This window comes from Wyeomyia smithii, chromosome 2, assembly GCF_029784165.1.
Source record: "Wyeomyia smithii strain HCP4-BCI-WySm-NY-G18 chromosome 2, ASM2978416v1, whole genome shotgun sequence".
NCBI lineage: Eukaryota > Metazoa > Arthropoda > Insecta > Diptera > Culicidae > Wyeomyia > Wyeomyia smithii.
In genome coordinates this window covers 37067369-37084073 of record NC_073695.1, presented here as the reverse complement: position 1 = coordinate 37084073, position 16705 = coordinate 37067369, and the positions used below count along the sequence as shown (strand labels likewise).

At 37.7% G+C, this 16705-nt stretch overlaps 1 protein-coding gene across 1 annotated transcript in view; it reads left to right on the top strand.

Moving 5' to 3' along the window:
• LOC129721093 (phosphatidylinositol 4-kinase beta) overlaps positions 1 to 16705 on the top strand; it is a 142281-nt gene that overhangs the window by 104079 nt on the left and 21497 nt on the right. The gene's annotated exons all lie outside the window — the stretch shown is intronic.

Genomic DNA, 16705 nt, shown 5'->3' with positions numbered 1-16705 from the left:
AAGATTCTCATCGTTCGTATTCCCAATAAGTAAACTACGGTGACACAATCGTTGCTTTCCGTCACAGTCGTGGAGATGCAGAGGTAAACTCGTTTTTTACATAACGTTTATTTGATACGGTACAAAGCATAAAACGTTTAACGGAGCCAGATAACTCTCATTTTTAGGGTATCTTATTAGCTAAAAACATTTTTTTTTTCCTCGCTGCCGGATACGAGCTTCAACTAGAACTAGCGCGTTTGTTTTTTAATCAGTGTATGTTATGTTTCGCTGAGCCAGAATATCACAAACTGGGACGTAGGGTAGTATTCCTCTGGCCCTGAGGGAGTTCAAAAGTAGGGATTTGGCGTCACTGAATTCAGCACACACTCAAACTACGTGTTCAACGTCATGATACCCCAATTCGCAAACGTAATGATTGCTGTCCAATGTAGATATGCGTATAAATGTTAATGGCTGCTTTCAAAAGAGATAGTCATTCACTGTAAAAACTACACTTAAAACAATACACGTAAAACAATAGCTAAATGAAATCTGCAATTGCAATAAGCGGCTGTTTTCAAGATTATGAATGATTTTCGTCAAATTGCATGTGTTTTTTCAGAGCGTGCATTTTCACTTTCCACAGCATGCCACCCTACTAAAGAAAGACGTAGTCAAAACTAACAAAAATGTTAAAAACTCTCATTCTATAACAAATATTTCAAGCAACGTCTTTTTCTTCTTAAGTAATCTTTTTACTTGTCACATGAGTCATATTTCTAGAGTGTATAGTTTAACCCCACCGTTCCATGCCGTCTTTACCCAATTTCCGCTCTTCGACTTTTGCTGACGAAACTGTTTTGACGACACCTTGCTGGTTTTATCTTGACCGCAGCTTGCACGATCATTATTTGTTACTCTAAAGTGAGTTAGATATGACCCATTTTTGAAAAAAGTGGAGGTACCCTAATTTGAGTACTTTTACGGTTACTCACTTCTGAGTAAGGCGTCATACGTCAAAAACTGATTAGAATCTACTCTGTTTATGCAAACCAGGAATTAACGAAAATGAGTACAAGTTACCCAGTTTGCCTAAATTTGGAAATTTGATGATTTCTGGTTTTTGTAAACCTGACTCAATAAATGAAATAAATTCAGAACAATCAAGATCATAGATTTATTTTTCATCGAAACATTATAAAAGTTTTAAATCATTCACGTGTCTTTATATATGCGGCAACCAACCGGTTCACAGTAGCCCGTGAACTGTGGCTCATGTTTTTTTACAGTACGCACACCAGAAAATCCGTCATCATCCGTCACCAAACACTGCAAAGGATTTAAATTGTATCGATTGCATGTATTGGGCACTGTACATCGATACAAATGTTTCCGTTCATTATCACGATTAAAAGCCCGACTTAAAACGGCATCGCAGGACACACAACATGCGGTTGTTCATTTTGAAGAGATGTTTTTATGTTTTCAAATCCTCTGCAATAATGATGTTGGGCTGAAATTGTTATGGAATATTGTTACATGTTGTTTGTAATGTAATTGATTAGGAAATTATTGATTTGATGAAAGATCAAGTACTTACTGCTATCAAACGAATAAAAAGCGACACCAATTGTTCTTCGGAAACAGATAATATCGCTGTTGAAAACTTTTGACATATACATATACTCAGGGGTGAGTAAACATCATGGATAATAACTCAAAACTGAGTAAACATGGTAATTATGAAAATTTGGGTAAATGTTACTCAATTATCCAGTACCCGATAACTCACTTTTTGACATTTTGCATAAGAATACCAAACTGAGTAGATCCTATTCAAATTAGAGTTAAAATAAAGCAGCGTGTGGTAAAAATTCTCCGCCAGACGGGGGCGAGGGATCCCCAGGAAAACAAATGACGCAGTCAGCAATTGATGCGATTGCGGCCGGCCGAAAAAAAACCGCACACAACGTAGCGTGGGTGGGTTGTATAAGCAAACCACACACACGCTCACTCGTGACCGTAAGTGTTTATTTTTCGTTGTTTTTTTTTTTTTTTTTGCTGTTGTCATACTGATTTATTGGTTTCTACCGCTTAAAACAAATATTTTTCCGGTTCAGTAAAGTACCTGTTTTGATTTTATCAGCAATTGTATGTGGAATTTTAGTTTCAAATTTATGAGTAATCAATTGTCAATTTCCTTCGAGAGCGACCAATAAATGCTAATCGTGAATCGAAAGTTATTCAATACTATTTGCGTTTAACATGAAAAAAGAGGAGCCTTTTTTTGGTGGATTCTGACTAGATGCAATCCATCCATCAATTCAATCGACCGGATTTTTAGCCAGGATGCTGGTTCGACTGAAAGGGTAGCAAACTGTGGGATTGGTATTGTGCATCGAATGCAGCACACCAAATACCATTTAGTAGTTAAACGAATGTTTTGTAAATTGAACCAAATTCGCTCCAGTGAGCATTGTTTATGGCCTGAACGTGCGGCTTGCAGCTGAACTCACAATGCCCGGTTGGACTGCTCGAGAGTGAGTGCTGTGATTTTAGTTTACAACCGCTCGAGGCAAAGTAAATTATATTCATGCTATAACCCTAACACTCGGGTTAACCAGTTTTGGTAGAGGCAATTTCTGGCTGTTGTTGTACAAACACGTAACCGAAATGCTGCTAACATGATGATTTTAACTTGTGACCTAGTTTAGAGAATCCAAGTTTACTTTGGACAGCCAAATATTTGCTAATCGTAATTTTATAGCCCTTTCCGAGGATAATTACCTAGGATTTCGTCACGTATGAAGGCCGACCCTAAAAAGCATAACTATGTTTTCCCAATGGGAAGATAGATAGAGGTTGGAGGCACCGCTTCGGCACTAACTGAAAAATTACATTGACAGTGTTACGAAAGTAACAACCTAATCGTCGTTGGGTAGTAATGTGACTCAATAGTACTGTAAAAATTTGTTTCTCATTTTTTTCATACAAATTATAAGTAAAAATGTTCAAGCTCGATATCGCTTAGCGTATCGAAAAATGGTTGACATAACCCTGCATAGCGTGTCTGCTGCTGGCTACCTTCTCTATTGTACCCGTTTTTACGATCCTTTTTACATTCGTTTATCGGAAACAGGGCGAAGATTGCAGCAAAACCGGATTTTATGCATTAAATCCGCGTCGAATGCTGTCACCCGGGCACGGTTTGCACCTCGTCCAAAGCAGGGCCGGACAGGTGCAACCAGCCTTCCGATCCAGCGGCTCTGTAGCGTGTCGATTGCACGTTATTTTGAAAAGGTTCGCCAGGGGCACGTCACTCTATCGTGAAACTGGTTTTTAATCTGCACATCGTTGTTGGAGCTAGCTTTCCTCCTCGCTCGCGAAAAAAAGGAGTGGCCCGGTACACGTCTGATGCGCTCAGGAAGCGAAATATTTCCCCATGTTGATTTTAATGTTAAAAGGGAAAATTTAGAGAAAAACTGGTTCGCGAAACCGCTCACTTTCGTTGGTCTTGTTTTGATTGCGGTTATATGGCCATCTCGTGTTTTTTCTGCAGATGCTACGAACTGTTTTGGTTTTCAGCAATCGAAATAATGTTTGCACAATACCAAACTCAAAGTAGACTATAAAAGCTCAATTTGTGCAAAAATATTTTATGATGGGTGATGAATTAAATAAACTGCAATTAATGTTGTTCGTTTCGCGGTGCTGATGTAACGTAACACTAATTTGAATTATGCATATAATTTGCTTCTTCAACAATGCAGCTTCGCTCCGCTGTGTAATTACATTAAATTAGTTTGTGTACAACATTGTGCATAACAGCATTAGTTTGTGTCAGTAGGTGATTCTGCTCGAAAGGTTTTTTTGCAGTCAACTTGTCTCAAAATCTATGTAAAAATCGTTTGCTTAAAGACACCCGTTTCAGCTGCAATAAATTGGGCATACAAATTAGGGTAATCATTTCCGGCAATCATTAGCTTCACACAGTTCAAGCCATAATGAAAACTAATAACATAACTATTTCCATTGTTGCCGATGTCGTTAATCAGTCTTTTCCTATGTACTTGTCCAATTTTTTTTCGTTAATTCCGACCTGTGGCTCCACACGTCCGAACCAGCAACGCATGCCAGCTTAGTGCAAATCTGCACAATCCATCAAATTAAGACAATGAACAATGTACTAATGTGGGAGCGGAAAACTTGCCAAAAACAGACACAGTGGAGAAGCTTCCGCCCCTGTCCGTGAGCGCCGCCGTTTCGCGTCATTTTTCAGCTTGGCAGCGCACCAGGTCCCAGCGCTTCTCCGGCTAATGTGCACGTTAGGTTGTTTCATTTTTCTTCCCCGGAAGAGAATTCACATCACGTCTGAGGTGTGGAGCGCTATCGAACTTTGCGGAGACTTCGACCGAATGCGAGAGAAATGAACCCAAGACAAAGTCACCTTCGGTGACGGTTTCTCTAGCTCCAGCATAAGTTTGCAACCTAATCGAATGGAAATGCCTGTAAACAATATTTAGCTTAACCATTTACGGTTTCCGTATTGTCAGGTTAAATGACACAACAACAATGGATGGTGAAAGACCTCTGTAGATTGCCTTATATGGGTACACCAGGGGATGTTTAGTAGCGGAAGGAAGGCATTGAGATGTTAAATAGGGTGATTTGCATTTCCACTCAGTTTGGGAACAAGAACCTTCGGCGCTTCGAAATGTTTGAATTTTCAAGGATTTCTAACTTGTTCGAAGATCTCTGGTATAGGGTATCGGATCTATTATCATCAGGGGGTTAATGAAGTCATAGAGAGTTTTATTGCTGTAAAATGCTCTGCAATATTAGGAACCATAGCGCATAGAACCGTTACCCTAATTGAAAAAAATTCAACAATTTACGACTGATTAGCTCTTTAGTAAAATTGGTTATTTCGGCTTTCCAGCAGATTAGCAGATGGCTTATCAAAACGAAAATTTATTCTTTATTTTCGACGTTTCGATTTAATATGAAATCTTTTTCAAGGATTAGAAAAGATATCGTTTTTTGTCTAATAGCTCTATGTGTTGAGCAACAATGATCAAAAATTGATTTGGAGCTATTATATATATTTTTTTTTTGTATTTTTTCAGTTTAAGTTTATTTTTTTTAGATGCAAAAACGTAACCGAATGTTTCATTTTCGACCGTTGATGCTCAACACATAGAGCTTCCTCTGATTTCTAATCCGTGAAAAAGATTTCATATAAAATCGAAACGTCGGAAATAAAAATAAATTATTGTTTTGATAAGCAGATGACTGGAAAGCCGAAATAACCAATTTAACTTGATGAAAAATGTGAATTTTGAGAACATTAAATATAGAGGCAGGTTGAGAGAAAAATCTAAACCAAAGACTCTCATGTAGCGAAATGGGATTAGCAAAACAGTGGCTTGGCACGTTTACGTCACTCCCCCTCAATACGGGTTGCGTTGCAGTGGGAATATGAATGAGGGAGATTATTAGATATTAGAAGAAAACAGGAAAAACAGGGTAAAAGTTTAATTGTTTTGCTGCTATCATTGACGATACCACTTACCGTGCAACGCTCGTGCTGTTTAAATAAACCGGCCAGTAGTTCAGTCAATGCACAATAGTGCCGAAACCGATTTAGATTTTAATTGAATAGTTATCAAAAATTACCCAAGTTTTTGATGAATATCAAACTTTCTTATCTGTGTGGTCGTTCTACAATGTTATAGCTTCGTTAATTTTAAACAAAATTGTAGAAAAAAGTTTGTCTCTATCTTTGAAAATAATCGTTTCAGATGAACAAATTTTTCGCTCTATTTTTTTTATTTCAATTTTCACATTAAACCGTCTTCGAACGACTTTAAGGGCTTTTCAAGAGAAGCAATTTTCAATGCTGCATCGTGAATTTCTCAATTTTACTCAAAGTTATTAATGTTTTTCAACAAATAACATGTCTTTTTCATCTGTTTGTCGTTCTCTGTGGGGTAAACATTAAATATTTATTGGTCTCAAATGAAGGGCACATGTGACTCTACATATGTAATTTTTCTTAAAATTATGTTTTTTCTTATATTTGAGTAAATTTAATTTGAAAACATGACAAAAATCGCAAAAATTTTATATATTTTTCATGTAAAAGCACATAGATTTTTTTTGGTATTTTCTCTTCAAACTAGAAATAATTTTCTCTAATTTGATTAAAAAAAATCAAAAATCGATCAACTGGTTCAAAACTTATGAATTCTTGAAAGTATAATAGGGCAAGGAACAGCTTAAGCAGTGGCGCCTATTTTAATCAGTCGAAGAAAACTGGCCTCAAACTCCTGAATTTGGATCAATATCGACAATTTTAATGATGGAAACGAAAACTTTGATTGTCTAGCTGTCTTACGAATATAAGAAATACCGTTAATCACAAAGAAATCTGTGAACAAACATCTATCGAAAAAATCAAGCATAATCGCAGCCATTCAGGCGCCACTACGGGTGCTGAAAAAAATCTCCTGCAGAACAAACGAAAACTGCTTGAAATAGGTTCGGGGTGATTGAAATAGTGTCCCTCAATTGGTAACTTTAACTGATTATTGCGAAAGTTTGCTAACTTAGTTTCACAATTTAAAAAGTTCCTAGTTCTGACAGAGAAAAAGATAGAGGACAGATTGATATATTTATGTTTGAATTTCACCCAACACATTTAGAGTATATCGTCTCAATATACAGTCGGTTCCTTAAGCTGCTTAGAATATGTTCCCTACCTTACATCTAATAAAACTGTTTTTTATAGTCATCTTATTTTGGAACTGGTCAAATAAATCTGTGTGCTTTTACATGTAAGAAAAATAAGACCATTATAACTTTTGTCTTGTTTTTTTTTTCAACTTGAATCTATTCAAATATAAGAAATATTATATTTTTTTGCTAACTTAGTATGCCCTTCAATTTGAGACCAAGAAATATTTTCTATTTTTGCCCCAAAAAGAACGAAACAAATGCAACAGGTAAATTTCTTGATGACACATCATAAAATCTTTAAGTAAAGCTAAGATATTCACGATGTCGGTATTACAAATTGTATTTCTCAAAAAGCACCAAAAGTCGTTCAGAGAAAGTTCTAATGTGAAAATTGAAGTAAAAAAAAATTAGAGCGAAAAAAGTGTGTCTAATTTTTCGGTTATTTTCAAAGATAGACAGAAACTTTTTTCTACTAAATTGCTTGAAATTAACGGAGCTACAACATTGTAGAACAACTTTTTATTTTATCTACAAAGATAAAAAAAAAGTTAGATACTTGATTTCATCGAAAGTTCCGGTCACCTTAATATTCGATAACTTTTCAATGACCGCTTTATCATCGGTAACAACTCTGTATGATGAAGGTTTTCTCTGAAATATTGTTATAGAGCTCTAGATCCAATTTTTTTTCTATAATCAGTTTTTGGACCGTTGTACAATGGTCAATTCGATAACAATATTCGTTGTTTATCGTATGACATAAACAGTAGGGTGCCAATGAACTTTCCGAATTTCGTTCAGCGAAAGGGCTCAAAAATTTTCTCTTCACAGTCCCCAGCCACTTTCCCAGAACTAGGTTTAATCACAAAATTTCATTCCCACAGACTGACAGATACTCGATGCAACCATCCGTTGCACAGTCTGAAAAAGTATATTTTCCCGACATTTCTTCGCCAGAATAAAGTTCTGATACTAGACACCTTGTTTCCTGTAGGAGAAACAACGACGACCCTAGCGGCGACAAAAAATAAAAAAGTAACAAGATAATTTTTCGCTCAAACAAAAAAAAAAAAAGAGAGGGTGAATAATTGGAAAAAAAATTGTTTCTCTCCGGAATTTCAGGAAATTAGTAACAGAATTTCGGACGGTCGTTATTTTATTCGCACGTACGGGAGTTATATATTACAAGTCCCTGGCAATCGGCCTTCCGGAAAAAAATCGTGTCTCGAAGCGGTCAAAATTTTACTCGAATATTAAAGCAGATATTTTTTATGTGATATCGTTAATTGTGGGGCTTCGAATTTTTGTTTTAGAGCAGTTCCACAAAAAATGTCCCAGTTTTAAATTTTTTTTTTCAATTGTCATTTTTGATTTGGCTGAAACTTTGCATGGACGTCTTTAAAGGCAAAAGATGCCATTTTGTGATATTAGTTTATTTTTTTTGGAGCACGACTCATTTTTGAGAAGCTATTGGAAAATGCTATTTTGGGAAGGTATTGATGATTACAGATATTTTTAGGGCCAAAACGGTTTGTTTGATCGGTGTGACGTCTTCGACAAAGTTGTAGATAATAATTTTATCTTTCCGAAAAAAACATACATTTAAAAAAAATATTTATTAAAAAATCAAAATTGAAATATCTCAAAAAGCTTATTTTTTAAAAATCTATTTTCCCAAAATAGTATTTCTCAATAGTTTCTGAAAAAGGGATCGTGTTCCAAAAAAATCAATCAGTGGCTCAAAATGGCATATTTTACCTATGGAAACGTCTATGCAAAGTTTCAGCCAAATCAAAAATGGTCGATTAATTTGGTTGCCCGTTTTTTGTGGAATTGCTCTTTAGATGGCATATTGCGTATTCTAACGCCTTTTTCAACATCTTTAATTTGGCTCAAAGCTGCAAAGAGGAACCGTTACTTATTTCAACCATTTATTAACAACTATTTAATTCTGAAATTTAAGTTAATTCAGAAAAAAATCGACGAGTGTCAATTTTCACAGCTTTTTTCTCTTTAGAAATCCATTTCAAAAACAGTCTGTGTCCGGATTTTTTTTCTCTTCAATAACTACTAAACTATTTTTCTGCACCAATGCACATTCAACACATCGCACAGACAGATATTGGCAAACAAACGTAATCAACCGTCGTTTCATTATGCACTACACGAACGGAACACACGTCAGTGGCAGACAACGAACTCCAGTCCTGGCACCTCGCGCATTCCCGTCGCCGTCCGGCCGTAGCCATGTATGACGTACGAAAGTTAATTGAATTAAGTCAATCGATAATCCCTGTTTGCTATTCTACTTTTCCCTCCCCTCTACTGTGTCCCCAAAATTAAAACAGTGTGGTGTAACGGCTTCGCTACTGGAGCTGCGTTTTGTTTTGTTTTCTCCAGCAAATCGTCGCACGTACCAAACGCTGTGACGCTTTGTAATGTTGTAAAATTACCATCAATGAGCTGTCACCGAACGATTATTGCTTCTGTTCGATGCTAAAGTGTGACACAGGCATAGGTTCACTGCGAGCGCAGCTTCGCTGGAATGCGAATTCATTTTTAGCCTCCATATATGGGCTTCGTGTGCCACCGACGTTGACGTGATTCGTTTTACTCGACGGGTGTTCGCCACATCTCGCTGGTAATTGCTCATTACAGCCGTTTAAATGATATTTTTATCGTGGATACGATCTAAGCATAAAATACTTAAAACTACAAAAAAAGGAAAAGTTGTTCGACTGTTCGATAACCGACTTGACACCCGATCTGGCACAGCAAAGTCAAAGTTACCTAACAAAACCATCCAGGAATGCACTCCAGACTGGGTTGCCATTGAATCAAAAGCCTTTGGGAAAGTTTGTTTCTAGAGTTTTTATTTTCTTTCTCTCACGGTTGACGACGTTGTTTTTTACGGGAGTTATGCCATCCGAACGAGCGCCTGCTGGGCCCACACGCATAACTGCGTAGCTAATGTCGTAATTTATGATTACCGGCTCGTTTTGATCCATGTAACGAGCAAACTCCGGGGGGTTAACTGGTGAGTTATTACGGTTAGTAGTGACGTTAGCTCTATACAAAGAGGGCGATCTCTGAAGATTAGAGCTGATTTTGAACTGTGACATAGGAAATATTTTCCCAAAAAAAGGAATAAAACAAAATCTAGTCAAACACTAGAATGGATGTTGTTTGGTTAGAAATGCAAATTGGCTGGTTGAAACGACTGTGTGCTTTTCCTTGCACGAGATGGGCTGTCACGTTTTACCAAACCCCTTGTGCAATGCAATGGAATGTTAAGTAATATGCATAAAATGTACAGCTTAATAAGACTCGCTGCAGTGATGGTCGATTGAATTTTTCAAAGAAGCCCTGTTGGAGAGTTGTTTAAATATTAAATTATTACTTGCCTGGTGATAGCATATACTGAATGACTAAAAAAACTCAAAGCTGCTTTTATTTTATCACAAAAACCCATTGATATAATACTTATACTCACAGAGGCTCGTTTGATAAATACCCAGTCTATCCACTCGCGATGTGGGAGTTTGCGATGGAAACTACCCATGCCGCTGAGGGGATTTCTATTGATAACAACGTCGGTTTTCTATGGTGCTGGTGGTGGTAGAAGATATAATGGAACGCGATTGGCTTATCAGCCTGCAGCGGGCTGGCAATTCTCGTCGAGGTTGCAGACTCACCTACACAAATATTTGCAACGGCGGCAACTTTAGCATAAACGTTGGCTTAGTCGGTACGGCTCTGCACAATTACCGGAACAAATTGGTCGAGGGGCAAGCAATTGACCGATAGGCTGCTGCGTGAGTTTTGTGAGTGTATCAGGGATTGACGTTGTGCTAGTTACGAATCTGTGATGGAGTTTGGACATCAATAAATCTGGCTATCATACCAATCGATTTTAGTTACAATGAAACATACTTGGAATTTACTAGATTACATCTTGTTTCATGAATCCAAATTGTATTAAATGGTTAAATAAACGTATTTTTTTTAATTTTCGTTGAAAAAACTCGGTTTGGAAAACTATAATTCTCAGGAACGGTTTAAAAGCTATACTGCCGCTATTCGCATAACAGTCCTATGTAAAATTTTGTGTTTTCTTTATTTTTTTGCGTGCGCCAAATGTGTCCATTTTGGCATAGCTTTTAAACCGTTCCATTTTTTTCAGTTTCAGCTCTACGACAATATTTTTGTGCTTTTTGCCTTTCTCCTAGAAAGGTATAGCAATCACTTGCAAAACCGAAACTATAAAAGTGCTCCAAAGGGCCGAATGGCATGTATCACTCGACTCAGCTCGACGAGCTGAGCATTTTCTGTATGTGTGTGTGTGTGTGTGTGTGTGTGTGTGTGTGTGTGTGTGTGTGGGTGTGTGTGTGTATGTGCAGATTTTTATTCTCACTCACTTTTCGCAGAGATGGCTGGACCGATTTTCATGAAATTAATTGCAAATAAAAGGTCTTGTTGTCCCATAAGACCCTATTAAATTTTATTGTAATCGGATTTTTAGTTTAGAGGTTATGTATCAAAATGTAAAAATCATGAAACATCATTATCTCTAAAACCACACAACCGGTTTGAACAAAATTGGTTTCAAATGAACGGCTACCTGAAAAACCCTTAACTTTCAAATTTTATAAAGATTGAACTTGTGGTTCAAAAGTTACGAAAAGAAACGTGTTCTGAAGACTGTTTAATCTCACTCATGTTTCTCAGAGATAGCTAGACCGATTTTCATAAAATTAGTTTCAAATGGAAGGTCCAGGTGCCCCATAAGACCCTATTGATTTGTTTTGCAATCGGACTATTACTTTGACTGTTATGTTAAAAAATGTGAAATCCAGCTATGAAAAGGAACATATTCCGAAGACTGTTTAGACTCACTCACTTTCCTCAAAGATGGCTGAACCGATTTCCACAAAATTAGTGTCAATTGAAAAGTCTAGCTGCCTCATAACACCCTATTGAATTTTACTGTAATCGGACTGTAACTTCGTCTGTAAAGTACCAAAATGTAAAAATCACGAAACTTCATTATCTCAGTAACTACACAACCGATTTGATCAATATTATTATGAGATGAGCGGGCTAGTTAAGGGTTAACTAATGAATTATGATTGAACACGTGATTTCAAAGTTTGACTGCCCTATACGTTTCCATTTCATTTGATTATGATCGAACTTAAGCAACCGTTATATATCAAATTGTTAATAAAACAACGAAAGTCTATTATCTCAAAGATTACATGACTTATTTAAACATAACTAGTGTCATACGAACGAGTCATCTCTCAAACTTACAAATAACAAACTTCATAACAATTTGATATGTGGCTCAAAAGTTAAGGAAAGAAAAGTAATTCAAAGACTATTTGAAACTATACTCACTTTGATCGATTTATGTAGCCTCAACATAATTTAAATGTGGTGTCGTACTATTTGAACATTCCAAATTCATTGATTCCTTGCGACGTGTTTAAAGTCTGCAAATGCACGACGAATCGATCAAAGTCAAATAACAAATCGTTTGAAATGATTGGTTTTATCGAAATGACAACATCCTCGACTTTTGGCTTCTGTACATCGCCTTAATTCTGAATATATTCATATTGGGTGGTATTCTGTCATTTTCAGCAGATTTGGCATCAATCTGGCACCGGAAATACCCATTTTGGGAGGTATTTAGTTATTTTGGTTTTTTCCAGAAACTAAAAGTGGTCGTCTATTCAAAACGGTGTCCAGGGTCAATGTTTGGTTTCTATGCATCATCTCGATATCCATATTGAGTATTATTCGGTCATTTTCAACTGTTTCCTAGAAGTTGCCATTAAGCAATTCAAAGTGGTGCCTGATTGGTTATTTTTGGCTGTTTTTCACTAACCGGAAGTCACCGTCTTGGATTTCAAAATGGTATTTAAGATAATTTCTGGCCTCTGAGCGTCATTCTGGTTGAAGAAGCACCCATATAGGGTGTTATTCGATCATTTTCGGCTGTTTCCCAGGAACCGAAAGTCGCCAACCTAGAATCCAAAATGGGGTCTGTGGTCGATTTCAGTTGCTGTGTATCATTCTAGTTCCGGATATACTCATGTTAGGCGGAAATCGGCCATTTTTGGCTGTTTTCCAGAAATTGCCATCCTACAATTCATAATGGTGTCTGAAGTCAATTTTTAGCTTGCAACATTCTGGGTCCGGAGATACTCATATTGGGTGGTATTTGGTCATTTTAGGCTGTTTTTCAGGAACCGGAAGTCGCCATATAAGAATTCAAAATGGTATCTGTGGTCGATTTGAGCTCTGTGTATCATTCTAGATCCAGATATTATTATATTGGGTGGAAATCGGCCATTTTCGGCTGTTCTCCAGAAACCGGATGTTGCCATCTTATAATCAAAAATGTTGCCTGAGGTCGATTATGGAACATATTTGTTACCACTAAAAACTTTCAACTACCGAATATGGTTCCATCTAGTTGATTAGTTCGCGAGATGTGCAGAAATTTGTGCAGAAACATGTGCTTCCAGAAGAGGGAGGGGAGTCGAACCATTATGGACATATCTGTTACCTCTAAAAACATTCTCATACCAAATTTGGTTGTATTTTCTTGATCAGTTCTTAGGCTGTGCGAAATTTGTGTTTCATTTGTATGGGACCCCTTCCTCATAGGAAAGGGAGGGGTGTCAAACCATTATGCACATATTTGTTACCTCTAAATATATTCACCTGCCAAATTTGGTTCCATTTAGTTGATTAGTTCTCGAGATGTGCAGAAATTTGTGTTTCATTTGTATGGGACCCCTCCCTTACAGAAGAGGGAGGGGTCTCAAACGATCATAGGAACCTTTATCGGAATCAAAAACCCCTACATACAAATTTTCACGTCGATCGGTTTGGTAGTTTTCGAGCCTATATGGATCAGACAGACAGACCGGACTGCATTTTTATATGTATAGATTACAACATCAACTTTTAAGAACCTTAAGAATGAATATACTTTTATTGGATTGAAGCGTTCATGTAAATCTATTTTTACAAATAATAAGTTTGAATGAGAAAGGCTGGGTCTAACCGCTAGGTGGATTAATTTAGGTTTTTTGACTAGTCAACACAAGTTTTCCCTAGAGCTCAAACTGGAAAAATAGAAGATTAAAGCTTTTTACCCGAATCTAGAATACGCCTCGACAAAACTTGGTCTCGAGCAGCTACTCACTAGTCGCTCTTTACACTCGCTGCTCTGGAATCCTCTCCCCGGGTCTCTGCTGAATATTGTCTCTACTGGTCACTCATCCGCCAAACGTGCCATGTGGCGAGCCCACTGTAACCAGCCATGTTTCATCAGCTGGACAATGTATTGATCGCAGGAGTATCAGCGTGCTGTAGAGCTGGCTTATCGTTTCTCCTCAGAGAATCACAAGCGTGTAAGAGAATATCTTTCACTGTGGAAACAGCTGCTCACACACTGGTGAACAAATCGGCGCACGTGCTTGCAAAAAAATACTGTGGTAGAATTTCAAATATTTCTCCTGAGAGAAATTAAATTAAGATAAGCCTCATTACGCACAATAACGACACAACAGAGCTACTTGCAGTACTTTTACAATGAGTCTCTTGAGCATATATCTAATAAGGAGAGCATCTAGGTAGGAAAGTATATTGCATTTTTGCAGCTCGGAACTGAAAAAAATCCAGAGGCCACTCCACATCACATTCTTCTACGAAAAAAACACAAGTTGTCTCTGTTACATCATCTCAGCAGTGCGCACTGCGGTGTACTTCTGTGTATTCTCACCCAGAGTGATTCACCACTCTTGTTTCGCTTGGCTGTGGTGTAAGCAGCAAGTGAGTTAATTTGCAGAAGCACAGCACAAGCCAGAAAGAAGTGTGAAGCAAAAAATTGCTACATGCTCATGCCGGAGAAGAAGTAATCGGTGAATTTTACGCCGTTCTTTTCACATATTAGGGATAATAAAGAGCCTGTTATAGAGTGTACCGCGGTCTGTATCGTCATTTCGTAGCTTTCCTTCCCTATGATTAACTCCGATGATGTTAATGTCTTCCACGAAGCCTAGAAGCCTGTGAGCTGCGCCTCTGCACACCTGCATACCGTTCGCATAGCACCTTCCAAGGCTAAGTTCGAAAGCTCTTACTTCAGACCATACAACGTCATAAACCGTCAAGGGTCGCACGTATCAGCTTAATCAGTTTTATTGGGACACTATGTTAATGCATGATCTATCACAGCTCGTTGTGTTCCACTGAATCGTACACCGCCTTGAAGTCTATAAACAGATGATGTATCTAAGCAATTCCCGCTGAGACCGGTCCTCTATTAACATGATCGTATTGAAAACGATTCGAGTTATGTTTTTTGGAAGCCCATGTTAAATAAGTGAAGAAACTACGTTTGGTTGATCAAATTGATGAACCCCTCGTTAACTGGAAATCAATACTTTATGCGTCAAAGCTTCGTTTTTCGTCAAAACTTAGCTCACTAAAACCAACATATTATTGGAAAAGGAAAAGATAGGACCATCTTTCGAAAATTCCAAAGTTGGTAGTCTCTATAATAAAGTTGGCCACCCTATTGAATTTTTTCAGGAAAATCGATTTTGGACGATTTTTTTTATCTCAAAAATTCTCATGCCATTCGAAAGCTTGTACTTTTTTACATAAAATATTATTATTTTATATTTGAGACGACAAACGAAAATTATATTAAATTAACCAAAACATGTTCGACACGACCATTTCTTTGTGTGTTCATTCCTCCTTCACTAAAATTGCAGCTACACATTCTCCATACAACATCTCCATTCCACCCATCGTTAGAAAAGGGATGAAAGTGATATTGTTTTGCATATGTCAGTACCTGAAAAAGTTATTTTCAATTGAATATCGTCAGGCGATAGTGACGCTGCTAACTTTTCGTTACGAGAACTGAACCATACCTGGAGTTTGTGATAAAGTAACCGTTGCTCTTGCATGGAACTCTCAGTGACCTTATTTCAATGTTTCATAGAACTAGTCTCGAGGTAAAAAATGGCCTGTCAACTTTTGCTAAACTTCGGCCCATCATGCAGTGGTGTAACCGGGGGCGGGTAAGGGTTATAATTTTTTTAGAGACAACAGCATATCTCCAAGCTTCGTCAATTTTTAGGACAAAAAAAAGTTTGGAAATCGGAAGGCTCATGCTTTTTTATCCAGCAAAAAAACTCTATTCCACTCGGTCCATGGTTGCAGTTCGCCAGGTCTTCAGTCTGCGTAGGCTCCGTAGATTATCTTCCACCTGACCTTTTCCGCTCTGCACCTCTCCGTCTCGTTGTTGACGGATTGGTTTCAAGAACCATCATTACCGGGCTGTATTCCGACATACTTAGGACATGCCCAGCACACCGCAACCTGTGAATCTTAGCGATGTGGACGACAGATGGCTCCCCTACCAGCTCATGCAGTTCGTGGTTCGTTTGTCGTTTCGTTCCGTTTTTTATCTGCAGTTCACCGAAAATGGTATGCAACACCTTCCGCTCAAAGACGCGTTGTTCTCCACAAGCATGGTTTATGTCTTACGACCGTAGAGGACTACCAATCTGATCAGAGTCCTGTAGATGTTCCACTTGGTGTGGTGGCGAATTCTACACAATCGGAGCGTCCTCCAAAGACCAAAGTATGCGCGATTTCCTGCTATTTCAATGTGCCGATGAATGTTTCTGCTTTTATCGTTGTCCGCAGTTACCAGTGAGCCCAGCTACACGAACTCGTCGAGCACGCTAAACCACTGTTTATTTAATCCCGTTTGCCACATAACAGAGAGGGTTACTCTCTCCCAATTTGCCTTTCCTAATCTCCTAATTTACATTTTATCGAATTTACAATTATCTAATTTACCTAATACCTAATTTACAATTATCGGAAAAAAACCTCTGGAGCCCCTGGGCATCATCCCGGTTTCAAAAAATTTATATTGACGGATCCT